Source organism: Glandiceps talaboti, chromosome 6 (assembly GCF_964340395.1).
Source record: "Glandiceps talaboti chromosome 6, keGlaTala1.1, whole genome shotgun sequence".
NCBI lineage: Eukaryota > Metazoa > Hemichordata > Enteropneusta > Spengelidae > Glandiceps > Glandiceps talaboti.
The window spans coordinates 22338092-22355638 of NC_135554.1; the positions used below are offsets into that span (position 1 = coordinate 22338092).

At 36.9% G+C, this 17547-nt stretch overlaps 1 protein-coding gene across 1 annotated transcript in view; it reads left to right on the forward strand.

Moving 5' to 3' along the window:
* Nucleotides 1-11977: 11977 nt before the first annotated feature.
* The window catches only part of LOC144436230 (midnolin-like), a 30831-nt gene continuing 25261 nt past the window's right edge, over nucleotides 11978-17547 (forward strand). The window contains exon 1 of the mRNA XM_078124969.1: nucleotides 11978-12214. The gene's annotated coding sequence lies outside the window, so the exon portion shown is untranslated. The remainder of the gene's footprint in view (nucleotides 12215-17547) is intronic.

Below are 17547 nucleotides of genomic sequence, written 5' to 3' on the forward strand. Positions count from 1 at the left end.
CGTGTACTAAAAAGCGGCTGTTTTAATTAAGTACGAAGCAATATTTTGACGAATACTGATACTAGTAATAGTATAGTAGTATGTATAGGCACTCTATAGTCAAACTACAGTTGAACCACCATACACACGTGAGAAAATGTCTTTCTCCTGAAAAAAAATTGTGTGCGCTAAAATAGATACGTTACCAGTAAGAGTAATTGACTAAAATGAAACTGAAATACCGATTGAAACAGATTGCAGAGTAGACTCTGGCAAATACTTATCGCTTAACCGTGGCAGGGTTCACAACACGACATCGGTATCAGGTAAAGCAATTGGAGAGGAACGATGAGGGCGCTATTATCAAACCCATGGAAATGATAGAAGTGTAAAATAGATAAATTGCAAGTAGATTTCACGGTCGTTATCATTAGTATGTTAATTTTCATCACCCCAGGAACTCGCCTACAATCACTGAGTCTTTATTTCCTAACGTTTGGTGAAATCAAAATAAGTTATATCCAATGCCGATGAGGCCGTCAACCCAAGCTGACGTACAGACACGGTGATTAGCTAACACCTCTGCTTCCGGCCTAACTCCCAATCTAGTTAATGTCTCTCTATCTACCTACGCTTACATATCGCTCGTTATTCCCCGTTTTCCATCATTCCTTGTACCCGTTTCAAAACGGATGCCTTCCGAAATGAAAGTGATAATAATAATCAATGTGAATATTAAAAAGAAACCAATTTAAAATTCGTTTGTCCATTTCCTCTTATTTTTACTTCCGACAATATAAACGGTTCGCGGCACACACACACACACACACACTTCCTAAGCTTGCCGTCAACGGCCTTGAGTAACACAGCGGGGGAATATATAATGAAACATACTTTCTGATCAAATGCGAAATGTCGGACTTCATCGTGAATCGTCAAGAATGAAATGACTTTTATTTTTAATAATATCAAGGTGATTGGTATGACGAACATAATGTAACTACTGTGACCAACGCGCTGCCAAAAAAAAAACATTCACACTTCGATTCCGATGTCATAGAAATATAACGAAACTTGGCGATACTTTTTTGAATGCACATATATGATATAGCGTTTACAGGTTTGTCATTTTCTTATTTCGCTTTTACCCAAAACAAAGTATGTATTACAAAGCTTAACAAATTTTCAAAGCTCTTAATAATTTAGCCCCGGAGTATCTTATTGTTTTTTTAATTAAACAGTTCCCAGAGATGTACAGCAGCTGCCGTAATGCAAAGCCCACCCCTTTCAATATCCCAGTTTCCTTATATATAATTTCTTCCCTTATTTTTTTCCTCTCATTTCTTTCCTTCTACTGTGATATTCTGATATCAAAATTAGACGAAATACATGTTGACATTTTGCTCAATTGGACTTCGGGTCAATTTGGATAATGGTGAATCGTGCTTCGCGATGGAAAGTTAGCAACCGTTGTGTCGTCCCCGTAGAATTCTCACAACCTCACATACAGTTGTGACTATCCTCCTACCGGTCCCTGCACTAGACTAAATGACGCAGCTATCGCATCTCTGTGTCAATTAACCCATCACAACATCCACACACGATGTAATCCCTCAGGTGGGATGGTCTTCAGGACGAGTGTGGTTGTATGTCATTAGCGACCCCACACCATGAATCGCCTACTCCCACTCATAAATTCTCCTGCTTGTTTGTTTGTTTGGTTGCTTGTTTGTTTGTTTGTTTGTTTCTTTGAAACATTATTTTTTTATATTTTTTTATCAAAAAAGTAAGATTTAGTGTCAGATTATTTTTGTATAGTTTAACAATTTTATAATGTAAGATTCATTAAGATTTTATATTTCCATGCATTGTTTAGTTATCTCATCAGTTGACGTACAAGAAAAATGCATAGACATTAAGGAAATGAAAAAGACACGCCTCCGCTGAGTCGTCTTTGTCAATTTCATCACTTTTATTGGTCGGTTTCTTTTATTACGTATGTGCATATCTAAAACACCAGAGGAAGAAAACCCCGCCCCATCAAAAGAAAACGACATATTTCACCACAACTATACAAAAAATGAAAATGAACCACCGATTTCTACATTATATTATAATATATTATAATATATTATAAGTCTTTTCGTTAACAATTGATCCTATGGGTTGACGTTAGAAGGACAGAATTCATAGTTCTTAGTTAGCGACTATCGAGAGAAAGGCGGGACATTCCATGAAAAATCCCCACACGAACCTCCCATCTGTCTGATTCCAACCTCTAAACAAAATTATGGGAGTCCTTCTCTAAAGGAATGGGGAATCCAATATGTACATATCATTTCATCTTCTCGCTTTCCACCCTATTAACATTTTCTAGTTTTTTTGTGTGTGCAAAATTTTCTCTTTATGTATGTATGTATGTATGTATGTATGTATGTATGTATGTATGTATGTATGTATGTATGTATGTATGTATGTATGTATGTATGTATGTATGTATGTATGTATGTATGTGAACACGGCATCCGAAAAACTACGTAAGTAATGATTTCTGTAATTAGATTATATTTAAGAACGCAAGCTTCAAATTTCATATAATGTAATCCACATATTGACGATATCAAAGCACACATATTCTATAGAGCTTGTCCGGGTATAGTTAACGAATGATGATTTTTGTTGATTAAGCTATATCATTGGAATACAATCTTCAAATGTGATGTTATTTGGTACGCACATCGACGAACACATGGCGCACTTGGCCTTAAAAGCTTGTTATTGTAACTTTTAGTTTTAATGAGTCATTTCCACAATTAATGATTTTCGGTAATTAGACAATATCTTAAGAATGCACGCTTTTAAATTTCATATTTGAAACATACAGGGACGATGACAACATGTATGTGTTCCGTAGAGTTTTTTTTATGCAGTTTTTCTTTTAACTCGGACATAAATTTACAAAATTAAAAATTGAAATTTCAATTTTGGCAAATTAGGCAATTAACAATACAAGCTTCAAATGTTATATAATTTGGTATTGGCATCGATGATAACTAAGAACTCGTATCCGACATCGCTTGGTGGTGTAGTTTGTGTTTCTAATGAATCATTTAATTTGCATAATTAAAGATTTTTGGTAATTTGGCAACATATCTTAATGTATGCCTACTATTTCATTTGACTTGTTACATACATTAACGAATCAAGGATGACATTGTCTTATAAGTTGTTACTGTATATACGGCCATGATAGTAAAGGATAGGCAAAGGGAAGCATTCAGTTCACATCCGGCCCTGTGGCAGTGTTTGTTTTTAATTATTGTGTGGCCGTTACCTTGTGACAGGCTGACAGTAAAATAACATGGATTTCTTCAATAACATATCGTGTGTTTGTTTTGTTTTGTTTTGTTTTTCTTGAACATTTTGTCTCATATGTACGTTATTGCAGAGTATATCCTTGCGTTGATGTGTTCAGTGCGTTCGTGTGTGGTTATCTGTAAAGTTCACACTTCTTATTATTTATCATTAAAAGGATTATGGTATGGTGTGTTGTGATCGTGAAAACACCCTCCTCCACAAGAATGGTGTTTTTTTCTTTAAAAATAAAAAAAAATTACATAAATCAGATTTTATAGCTAACTGTAGTTCAGACCTCGCTTTAACAATAACAGGGTAATTATAGCGATGCGTTGGTTGAGTGTTACAATTCCAATGTGTCTAGAGACTTGTTAGTGTGCAGGACATCTATAAATGGTCACGGGCTCGCCTACCAGCCATTTCTGTAAAGCCGTCGACGAAGCGAACTCAAGTCATACTTACACCTATGATTCACATGAAGTTGGTCATCTTCTGTACTCGCACTTCACTGCAATACGGAAATCTCAGCGTATGTCAGCGTACTGAAATCGCTACGATTATAAGCTTATTCCAAACATCAAACGTATGTACCGCAACTAATTTTCTTATTTGTATGTATGTATGTATGTATGTATGTATGTATGTATGTATGTATGTATGTATGTATGTATGTATGTATGTATGTATGTATGTATGTATGTATGTATGTATGTATGTCTGTCTGTCTGTCTGTCTGTCTGTCTGTCTGTCTGTCTGTCTGTGTGCGTGCGTGCGTGCGTGCGTGCGTGCGTGCGTGCGTGCGTGCGTGCGTGCGTGCGTGCATGCATGCATGCATGCATGCATGCATGCATGCATGCATGTATGTATGTATATATGTATGTATGTATGTATGTATGTATGTATGCATGTATGTATGTATGTATGATTTCACTAAATGTTATGGACTATTAGCTATGAATTAATTTTTCATGACGAAGCACACATCCAGAGATACAGTTGAGCTATAGTCAGTTTAATATTTGTAATCTTATTTCAGAATTGATTACTCTATATAACTCTATAAATATGACAGAAAATAGTGTTTAAGTTTGCGTTGTTTTCAAATTGAGTTTTGTGCGTCCACAGGTTCAGTTTTCGTTGTATTGTTTTTAAATTGAGTTTTGTTCGTCCACAGATTAAGTTTGCGTTATTTTCTAGTTTTGTGCGTTCACAAGTTAAGTTCGTGCTGCTTTCAAGTTGAGTTTTTCGTGTTCCCAGGTTTATTTTTAGTGTTGTTTTCAAATTGAGTTTATGTGTCCATAGATTTTATTTGTGGTGTTTCTAAATTGAGTTTTGCAAGTTCACGGTTTCACTTTGCATTGTTTCAAATTAAAATTTGTGTATGGAAAAAAATGTTTTGTTGTCAAAATTAAGTTTTGATGAAAATTTTGTAAGTTTTTGTGTTATTAACTTTTGTTCTGTCTTGTTATTTGTGGGCCACCGTAGTTTTCCATTTCAAACCCAAAAGTAAATCGTTAGTAGAGTCACAGAGTTATTAAATTCCGACATAATTCCGCACGATCAACATTCGGAATTTTATCTTACCAGAACGACAATAGCGCCCTCTTTAGTCGGAGCATGTTATTTTCCTATTCGTGCTTCGAAGTTCGCCCTCATCTTTTCACTCTTGTATAGCGCCTCCATAGTTACTTTTTAGAAAGTCTCACCAGATTACTTTCGCTCCATTCACAATATTATTTGCCAAGTGTTCACTATATATGTGGTGATACTATAGTAGATGTAATATGACAGTTGTACTGTGGATTAACGAGAAGACACAACAGAACGTTTTAAAGGAGAAATCAAGAAAAAACATGTTTTATAAACATATCAAAATGTTTTGATCAGAAATTGCAGAACACTCATAAACAGATTCAAAGCAAGACATTCCTGTCATTTCATGGGCGTGGCTCATCTTAACATATATGTATGTATGTATGTATGTATGTATGTATGTATGTATGTATGTATGTATGTATGTATGTATGTATGTATGTATGTATGTATGAATGTATGTATGTATGTATGTGTGTGTGTGTGTGTGTGTGTGTGTGTGTGTGTATGTATGTATGTATGTATGTATGTATGTATGTATGTATGTATGTATGAATTTACGTACGTACGCACATGTGTGTGTGTGTGTGTGTGTGTGTGTGCGCGCGAGGATGAATGTATGTATGTGTATATGCGCGATCGTAATCGACTTCTAGTAGACTACTAAATAGTTTGTTGATTTGCGCCCTACAACCGGCCCACGGTGACTTAGACGAAGTTATATTGAAAATAGACACTGAAAGTATGTTCAAAGTTCAAAGTTCAAAGTAAAATCGCACTTTGATGTAGGTCAATGCCAAGTTCGTCTTAATTTTTAGCTGTTTGACAACAAAATGACTTTCTGTATAAAGGGTTGAAATAAACATTTATCAAGTCCCCTACGCCATGTTGCCATTAAATCATTCGGAGAAAGTTTAATCTCACATATTTTCTTAGCTATTTAAGGAGGATTTTTTTTCTTTTGTTTCCGTGGTTTTTTTTACTCTCATAATCTGACTTTGGAATTCACTTTTAGTTTTTATTTACAAGGAAAATGTTATTCTTAATTAATTGCTTCCCAGTTACTAGTCCCCCTTACACATTCACTCGATCGATTGCTTCCCAATCACTCACACGGTTATCAAAATCCAGTGACTTGGGGGAAGTTTAGGGGCAGATCTCCAAGTGTCATTTAGATAAAATTCATAACATGTTTTCACTCAGAATCACAGCTATGAATTGGGTATTTATATATGGTCCACTCCTAGCTCAAATCAATGAATTCTTTGGGGGAGTAGCTTTATTCAAATTGCTTATCGCGGAAGAAATCAGATAACCAAGAATTCTTTGTAGGTGCATCGTTCCCAAGTAACATTTGAATTATTCAAATTAAAGCATGATTACCGAACAATGTAAGATATTCTTTTGTCCAAGGCAACTACAGAGCTCGCCTTTACAGCTACAAGGTTGACCTTTAGAATTAGCCTACACGACGCAAACAAATGTCCTTGAATGTGGTAGAAAGACGACTGGATTACGTCACTATGTAAGGACAGCCGCACAGAAGTGTGGGTTTTTATTTGTTAATCAACTTTGGATGAAATGTTCGTCTAAAATATTTTTCATATTTGAAAGAAGTATTATTGATAAGTATAAAGTATTTAACATGACATGAGTAGAGGTAGAAAGGATCCACGCCGACCATGCTACAGAACATTAGCTGTGAAAGATGATTTGATGACGTATTGAGTTAGATAAGTTCGTCATCAAATCATGTCTATTAAAACGTCATCAATTCAATCATGATGTCATTGATGAATTAGAAAATTGCGCCCCCTAACCATGTGTACCTTTCCTTGCTGGAGTTAGAAAATTACGTCATCGATTCATGACTTGCTTACATTTCTTCGATTCGATGACGTAATTGTTGACTTAGAAAATTGCGTCATCGAATCATGTGTACACATGTATGACTTCATTGGTTTGATGACGTTTCAGAAAAAAATGACGTCATCGAATCGTGTAAGTTATAAATAGTTATGATTCGGTGACGCTATTATATTGAGAAATGTGCCACCAAACTTAATCATTATATATATATAATAATGAACAGTTATACAGGTAGCATACAACCGTGCTTACTTATTTTATGATTACAATATACCCTCTGATAAAAGAACGTATTTACGTGTCGAAAAATAGTAACAAGTACGAGATCATCTTTCTATTCTCACACGTAGTGGTTAATAACAATAATTGTCCTCTGTTAATAGTCTTGACAGTGTTGGCTTACCCCGGGGGTCTCACCCTACAAATACTTAGGGAGATGAATTCGATATTTTTTGACTTATATACGTGTATGGTGTGGTCTAGAGGCTATGTAAAGATCGCCTTCATATCCCCACCTTCAGATTCAAAGTCTCGGATAGCCTCTAGGCCTCTAGACTGTGTGGTTAGACAAGTCTGTTAAGATCACTCAACAACAGCGAAGGATTGTAAACCAACGACAAAGAGGAAATTAAATTTACAAACATGGTCATCCAGATTTGATACGCAAACTATTAGAGTTGGTTGGCAAAGGACGTTTTACGGTGTGTGCTTTTTTCGTTCGTCAAAAAAGGTATACTTTTGTGGGACAAAGCAACAAAGGCAATAAAAACGCATCGTATAAAAAGTACATGATGTGTATCATAAATTCAAACTCGGATAGAAAAATGAAAAGAACGTGGCTGTTATTTTAACAGCTGACGGGACAAAGTAACATCCAGTTTATGTTTGCCTTGTGCCAGAAATTGGATTGCTTTGGCGGTAAACTTTATATCGTCATCAGACAAAGTCAAAAGGAATCTAATATTTTTGCCAGAGGGGTTGACTACGCTAGCGAAACGGTGTGTGCTTCGGTCATAAAAATAAAAGGTTTGTTCAGTAAATCGGTTAGTCACGCATAGGCTCATCTGCCCACTGACGTGACTGGTTCGTTCACTCACTCACTCACTCACTCACTCACTCACTCACTCACTCACTCCCTCCCTCCCTCGCTCGGACAGTCATCCAACACGTCAATCAACCACTCGCATTCGGCAATCATGATTGGCTGTGACGCCTCCGTTAACGCGAAGTGTAGCATATTGCACTGAGAGCATATTGTAAATGACAGACAATGTGAACGACTCCACAAACAAGTCTCTCTCACGTATTTTTTTTTTACTGACAAGCGACCTTGGCCTCTCGAGGAGTACACCCACGCCTAGTATAAGTACATATAGATGAGAAGTATAGATGAAGATACGTAGTATACTCTACACTAGTCTGTTAGTTTGTACTTGGTTCCGATGAATCTAAATATAATAGTCATATACGGTGACATACAGTGCGTTTGCCGGATGTTGTGCGTTCATTACTCACGTACGTATCACAGTGTCTTGGTGAAGACCAGATTCAATCCACATCTACAAATTCTAGCCTCGCCTGGGTACACACATACACACAGTCCACCCTGTGCATTCATAAAATGTGGAGTTTCATATTTCTGAAATTAGATTTGATAACTCGATACAATTTCATTCAATTCAATTCAATTCAATTCAATTCAAATAATTGCTCTCAGCACATCACGGAATTTCTAATACATCATTCGTCAGATAAGTATAACGTATACAATGTGTAATTATTACTACTCTACACGATCAAACATCGAGAGAACCAACCACTCAAGAGTAAAATAAGTGTCTTCTACCGGGACGACTAAAATTAATGACGGGAGCTATTATCGTCCATCATTAAATCACACTTAATTGCTATATGTAATGTTAGCATCGTGCTCTAATTGTGTAAGTGTAGTTGTCGCGATAACTATCACATATGCTTATTGTCAAATTTAAGTCGCTATTTAATACAGTCGACGTCGTGACCAGAACTCAAGGACAAATTATTTACAGTAGGCTTGTTGTTATGTACACGTAATTGGTCCATCACTGACAGAAAGAATTTCTTTTGTTTGAATGTGTTTTTTCTTTCATTTTTTAAAATTACAAAATAACATGTATTTTGATGTGAGTATCTAGAAAAGCGTTTTGGTTCGTTGAAAATGAGCGCCGATAAAAAGTTTCATGTGGTCCGTTTATCCATAGACTAGTGGAGAGAAGTTCAGTACATGAATTTCTGAGTCTGAGCGAAAAACTAAAATGCTACCGACATCACATTTTCACACTTCGCTCGTCAGGTTCACGGTCATCATCATACTCTAGGTACAAAAGCCGAGGTCGTCTTTTGTGGCGATACAACTGTATATAATTTATATGCTGTTTCTGTATTTTATTTTGGCGCAAAAAAAAAACACAAAAAAAAACCACAACAATTTAGCGGGAGGCGATTTTCGCACTTTGGCTTCATTTTATCATTTTGGCGGATAAACAATTTTGACAACAGTGTACCTATGTAGCCACATCAGAGAAAGTGTGTTGATTTGAAATAAATCTGCCATGATATGAAGCTATTCATAATTTTCAAATGAAAGTGTTTCAATTTCACGCACTTCGGCGCGAACACTGCTTAATAAGCGTTAATATACGTTCACAGCAGTCGACAGTAGTCGAAAGTCTGTTGCCGTGACGTAGATATGATTTCTATGACGCTTCACTTTGACCATGAACATCACCGATTCAATACTTTATCTTCATTGTGTGTATCAGATGTATGTATTGCTGGTGAAAATATTTTAGTCTCTTTAGATCATAGACCGTAGACATATTCCAAGACCTCCCAACACTTCGAGCACGTGAAACACTCATTACTAAGGCTGGACAATGAGTATTTTCGTAATGCGTGTAGTCATCGACCGCCCGTCTCCAAATTTCCAAATTAAAACTCATAAAGTCGTTATTTGACGATCGTCATACTTCGTAATGGTCTATTTTGTATAATTCGTAATCCGGTACAAAATGTCAATTTTAGGTAAACTACATTGACCCCAAAATGTATTGTACAGCGTACAAACGACATATCTTTGCCGTGAAATGTAAAGACAACACACTCATAGCCGTAACTTGCAAATGAAGTTCTTTTTCGTAATTTCACACTTTATTCTCTTTGTAATATTGTAGTGAAAAACGACCCCACCCTGCACCCATAGATTGATACCTGGAAACGACTGCATGCCACGCAGTTCAGACGAATACCTTATTGAGATAGTCACTGATCGAGTCTTCTAAATGTTTATTTCGTTTTCATTTCAGTGTCTATGTCAGTTTCATTAGGTCATCTATCAATTCCTAATTTTATAAAGACTGACAGATCAATACACAATGATAGATCCCCAGAGACATACCGGTAGATACACATGAAACATACCTAACTCATAGTATAGTATAGTATAGTATAGTGTAGTATACATACATACATATATACATACATACATACATACATACATACATACATACATACATACATACATACATACATACACACACACACACACACACACACATACATACATACATACATACATACATACATACATACATACATACATACATACATACATACATACATACATACATACATACATACATACATACATACATACATACATACATACATACATACATACATACATACATACATACATACATACTCACTTATACTGTATGAAATACAACGATATGTCTACATCGTAATTCAGTGAAAATAACATCGCTATAACACAGACATAGGAGACGTCTAAAAGACATTGGTAAACACTGAAGCGCTGATTCAACATGTTGAAGATATGACCTTACATGACCTTGGTACAATCATTGTCAATCATATGCACTCTAATGTCTCATATCCTAAAGCGTTAATAAGTATGCATTCCACTACGTACAAGTACGCCAACACTTTACTTGTCGCTCACAGCAACGCCCACGTGACGACGTGAATCCAACCCTCATTATGCAAACTCATGGTTTCCCTGAAAAGCATACTAAAACTGACAATATGAGGCCTGAAATAGAAAGAAATTTTATCATATTTCATAGTGATGCCATACATTAAACAATATACATTTATGATATGTCTGTCTGTAGTTTGTGTATGTATGTATGTATGTATGTATGTATGTATGTATGTATGTATGTATGTATGTATGTATGTATGTATGTATGTATGTATGTATGTATGTATGTATGTATGTATGTATGTATGTATGTATGTCTGTATGTATGTATGTATGTCTGTGTATGTATGTATGTATGTATGTATGTATGTATGTATGTATGTATGTATGTGTGTATGTATGTATGTATGTATGTCTGTCTGTCTGTCTGTCTGTCTGTCTGTATGTATGTATATATGTATGTATGTATGTATGTATGTGTGTGTGTGTGTGTGTGTGTGTGTGTGTGTGTGTGTGTGTGTGTGCGTAAGATACAGTATAACTGAACAAATATTACTCACTCGATGTGAACTGAAGCTGTGGATGGTTTTACAAAAAAAATCAAAGTATAGAAAATCGTGATTACAGTTCTTTATCTTGCTGTGATCTTCAAGCTGCAGGGGAAATTTTAATAAAAATCGAATTTCTACAATGTTGTTTCTATCTCTCACTGATCTCACGAATACAAACGACCACGTGTCTATAGATCATATATTTGATATACCGAAGTACGACATTGTTGAAAACCTATACGTTAAAAAGAATCAAACGCACACGATGTTAAATATAAACCACTCTCATAAAGATTGAGTATTGCATTACTTTACAAACTGCATGTGTCTTTTCTCCATACGTTTATGTGCAGGGGCGATCTGGTGTAATATTTTAAATATTTTAAGAAACATTAGTTATTTGAGTCTAGACATAGTCTTCTCTATAGTAACGGAGATACAAAACTTCGCACCAAATTACTGTTAATATGTCGTTCTCTCAACTGTCTATGGATGGTGATATGGCGTAACTTCGGCGCCCGAAGCCAATCTTATATATAGGTTTATGGAGAGCGCCACCACCGACTGATATTGTACGAACGGATAACATTATCATGTATATGCGTGGTATATACGTAAACGGCGTTCCGTGGAATGACTACTATCAACAATACACACACGCGTACAATCACGCTGAGTATTCTATTGTTCGCAGTCGCAGTCCACACCACCAAACTTACCACCACGGACATGTAATTATTTGTGACGACAAAGAGATCGCTACAAAAATCGGATCGCTCCAATCGTTCATCGCAAATGTATCACCAGTTAACAATATATTTATAGTCCAAGGAAAAGCTGGCTCGGCACACATACACGGCGAATTAAGATTTCAGCACAGGTAAGGCACAGCTTATGTGAAGGTATTTGAAGTGGAAATCGACGTAGACATCTCCAGCTAAGGGTGTTCCTGGGTACTGGTGTCTTACTTTGAAGCCTGGCTGTCTAATCATTGCTTTAACACATCCAATATTACATGTAATTATATGATTGCGGTCTTTACAAACTGTAAATTCGTTGCGGTGTACATGTAAGTTCAGTTATCGAACGCATCGCCAAGTCATGGTTGTCTAAGGCCGTGGTGTTTTGTCTTATTTTATTTTTATGGACGACTTTTCCAAGATTGTGGGGTGTCTCCTGTGATGTTCGTTCAAAATTTGAAACAATCGACTCAAAAGCGTGTTCAGACATTTCTATTTTTAGTTTTTAAATGCGATTTTAGGCGGAGACCGGAATAAAGTTACACAACTTTTATTTGTGGTTGGCGTTCCTCCCTTCGTTGCCATGATTGGTTCACGTGTAGAATCGCTCGTGGTCGTGTTACATGTAGGCCACGTTTTTCTATAAATACTTTAAATTTCGATCGGTTTCGAAGACAGTTTTTAGTTGTATAATCTATCAATATTGAAATCCATATTTGGATTAAACGCTGTATGTGCAACCACAAAATTGAGACAGACGATATACATATGTAGTCACTTCTCTTGTTAATCGCGGGGTCACATCGCAATGTTTGCGGAGATATGCAAATGAGAGTGGAATCCCACTCACTGACGTCATCGCCATTTCAGTTCGCCTACGCACTAACGACGTATCCACAACCGGCTTTGTGTTGTTGCAAGTAAAGACTGCAATGCAATGAGTACAACAATGCTATTGAAAAAGCAGTGTGTTGACCCCCATTTTTATAATGTCAGGAACTAATCGTAATACCAGCACACTGTGGCGTCGCGTTACTTTAGAGGCCGTCGTATTTTCTGTTGTTGAAAATACCAAGAGTTTTTAACTAGTAAAACATTGATATTAAACTCGTGAAAAATTACACTTAAGTCAAATATAAAAGTCGATCTATCGATATCGAGGTGCAGCGCTTGTTGGAGTAATTATATTGACGATACAGTACCGGATGACACACAATGTAGTCTAGAGTGGTCTAAATTCATATCAGATTGACGTAATACAGCTAATGCTAGAATTATTATCATAATTCGACTCGCTCGGACGATGTATGACATATATTATATATGTTGTTTTTCCTTAGTTTAGAAATGCTTTGTTGATTCTAAGTCCTCGACAGCAATTCCAATATACCCAAAACTTTAACGAGGTGCGCGTGGGCGTGTATTGCCGAGTTGTTGTCCATCACCTGGCCGGCCATGACAGCAAGTAAATCCAAAACATTGGGTATGGCCGAGTACAGTATAAAAGAAAGATATTAAAGACAGAACAATGCAACTTGTCGTAGACGCGGTTCTATTAGTAAGATAGCTATTGGCAACGCAGAGTTGACCCCGGGAAATTGAGCGTAGTGGCCCGAAGACCACATCACAGTATAGGTACGTGATACGTACGAGTAAAACCCAATGTGACTCACTAGCTCAAGTAAATAGCATTCTAGCAGACGACAATGTGGTAGTACAACAAAATGAAAAAGTCAAATCTTTTCATCCGGTCATGCTTTTTTTCTCGTGGTTACCATGGTTACAGTTGGTTAGGGATAATTAACGTGTTACTTGGTAAATGGAGTACGTAAGTCGTAAGTTATTTTCGTCAATTGACAGATTTATTGAAACTCGTGTCGCCAGAAAGTTGTATTTACTTGTAGGTGGGTTTTCTGTAAACTGGACTCGAACTGTACAGACTGTAGTTAGTTGTACATTAAAATGTCACTGAAACACAGAGGGATATTTGAATTTTTTGAAACATAATTTGGAAATATTTGTGAAACACGTGCGTGAATGAAGATAAGCTTATAGCATAACATAGTAAAAATGTAACAGCATATTAAAATTCGGAAAAACACGACGCGGCAATCATGCTATGATACAGCCTGACTCCGACAGGATTACATTACATCCTATTTCCCGGCATCATTTTATAGTCCGCTACTAGCAAATCCTCCACATTACTTCTATTTCTATTTTAAAATTGAATAAAGTGCGATTTATTCGTGCTATATCGTTTATACACGTAGTTATTACACTTCGTGTGTCGTACGATCCGCCAACGCTTGTATATCATATGCCATTGCGCCTGCGCGTCTTTTGACGTCACTCATCGTACTATTGTGAAGCTTTGGTGAGGTAATCTTGCCCTTTTGATGTCGTAGCTATGATGCGCGGTGATTGTTGATGCTGAGTAGCTAGCAACGCCGTTCTGAATCAGTCGCAAAATATCGTAGGGTCACGTCTGAAAACTTAGCGTCCCTCCAAATGTCAACCCAAAATGTCAGAGGGGGGAGTTGCAGCCCCAATGACGTACACACTGTAGTGACGTGTTAATTCAGGAGTCAGTGTCAGGCTCCCGCCGGACTAACCCCTCATAAACTTTTATTTCTAAGGTATAGTGAATGACTAAAACTTTTATATATATCCTCATAAATAGCATGTGTTCAATATCTATCTGAACGGTCATAACTGATTTTTTTTACGTAGAAGCGCGGAAAATCGACCAGGCTGTCGTTCTACCACAAAATACGTGTGGGCAGTGATACAAACTAAAATACATCTGTAAATAACAGATCGCGTATAGAGACCAATATAACTATGAAAAACACCCAGCTCTTCAATGGTATCAAACATCAAAATTCAAAATGGTATATTTAGATATTACAAACGCTACGTTTTTTGTTAATACATATATGCCTACTCGTTATTTCAGTTGTCACGGCTGAGATTTAATATCTTTGGGAATAAATATACATTTCTTTATTTTCGAAGGGAAATAACCATTTACAGTTCTTCAAACTCGAGTGTCGCGTCAAATATGGAATTCAGTACTAGTAACGTCAAGGTCACTGTGTTTAATCAAATCTGAGACGCACATGTTTACCGAGCGTTCCTGCCACTCAAAATAAACCCACTCGCCAGCCGTGTTTCATCTCAGACCCCATCTAAACGCTAATTTTTAACACTGAACGAAATGTAAAGGTTTCCATGGTATTATCCATAGACCATTCCATATTCACACTGACAATCGACGTCATAGCGGTAACCATGGAAACTATAAACTGATGTTATATATCGGATTATAAAAGCCCATCATGTCAAACGACTTATATTTCAACCCACGGCCATCGTCTAGAGATAGAACCCCCCCACCCCCCTCTTCCCGTCGGTCGTTTCTCCTCCCTCACTTTACATTATCGACCTGTCGCCAAGCCCAACTAACGATGAGTGTGACATCGCATATCACAATTAGCAAATTCGCCAGTAATTCAGTCGATCTTTCATCTCTGCTGTAACACATCCAAATCTCAAATGGTCTTTGTTTATAGACGTGTCTGTAGAGATGTCCACATTTTCATGGTGACGTATTTTTTTAAAATTTTATTTAAGTCTATTATTGTTTTTTTTTTATAGAATTCTCAGCACCTTGCCAATAATTTGAAAAAAAAGAATGTCTCTAGTTGACATCATTCTGTTATGCCACGGTCGATCTGTGCTGTTTTCCACATCAGACGGCAAATCAGAGAATAAAGGGCAAATGAGTCCTCGGGTTAGAAAAATCAAGCCGCGTGTGTTATCAACATGAATGACGTCAATGGTGACACAGATGCGAAGTACCAACTGCGGGCAATAACCAAGTGGTGTATTGAGCATACACAATTCCTAAAGTGAGAATTTTGTGCTAAAAATACAATTTATTTCTTCCCTTTCTATTTCAAAGAACCCACAGCATTTGTAAGACGGAATTTAAAAAAAGAAGAAGAGAGATAATGTTTAATTCATTTGTCGATTAATTCAACTGATCACGTGTGAATACGGCCGTGAACATTTTCTTATTAAAGATCTGGGAGTCTATTGGAATGACATGTATTCGTCATGAGTTTGAAATTATATGGACTCCGAAAATACGGGATCCAAGACTGCGTGGGCAGTAATGTCGTGAAATAGCCTGTAATATACTTTTTAATATGGAAGCAAAACAACTTGATGTGTCAATGAAGTGCAGGGCGGCATTATATGGAACGTTTTTCTAGAAATGTGTACACACGGCTGTATCGTTTACCGTGACTGTGCCAAGCTTGTACGCATGCGTTATTTCCATCACGAAACGTGGGAGAAAGAGCTTTTTGAAAGATTCCCTCAAATTAAGAGATTCGTGACAGCCAGAAGCAAATATTAATATCCAACCATTTTAGTTTGAACGTCATTTCGGGGCATTTTGCAAATCTTGCAAATATATAGGTCCCTGGTTTAACAACCTAAGTATGATACACACTTCAAGGTTATGATCGCTGATTGATATATCGATACCAGATTTAGCGATGGACTGATATATAGATGGGCAGCGATCGAGATCGATAGAAAGATATACAAAGAAGTGGAGATTGCAAACATTAACAAGTCATACCCATAGACAAACCAATCCGCATGTATTCTAGTCATATTTCGAACGTATCAGTGCACTATTTACGCGCTATACTTTGACACTGAAAAGGTGACTTGCCTAACTTAGGCATATCAAATAGCTAAAATTGTATTTTCTAGTCTGCGTATAAATAGATGTATAACACGTACAGTGTGTAATCGACCGCTCGTCTTGTAGCAACCAATCGGTGTCCATACATGTATGTGTTCACCTCATTCCCCGCAATTGCAACTTCTGCGGCTTCGCGCTATTTATATTCTGTTCCTTGCAAATTTTCGCTATCGCTTTTGATAGCCTTTTCTATACAATACATGCTATGTAGGCATATTGCTATATTGGTATGGTAGCGGCACACATATAAGCTAATAGTAGCATTAATCAGCCAGGCTCTTGCGAATTTTGATACAAACTAAAACCAATTTGAAAGTTTGAAGCTAGGGAAGCAACAGGCATGGCCAAGAACTGTAGGCGTGGGCTCGTTTTTTTAAATATTTTTTTTTACGATATCTAGATCTCTCTCCGCTGAGACTGTGAGAGAAAACTTGCCCACACCTAGAGTTGTAGACTACAGCAGGCCTGGCATTTTTAGTGCGGTACGAGTATGAATATTTCAGCAATGCAGATGTCCATCATTCTCGCAAACCAGAGCTGTTATTTCTTCCGCGACACTGCGAAATAACGAAATAACACCTCTTGGGCGGTGCCGTAAAAGAGGCCGTGATTTGCGACGATGGTGTCCATGTGACCAAACTTATGTAAATTACTTTACTAGTATTAACTTCAATAATATTATGCTTTTTA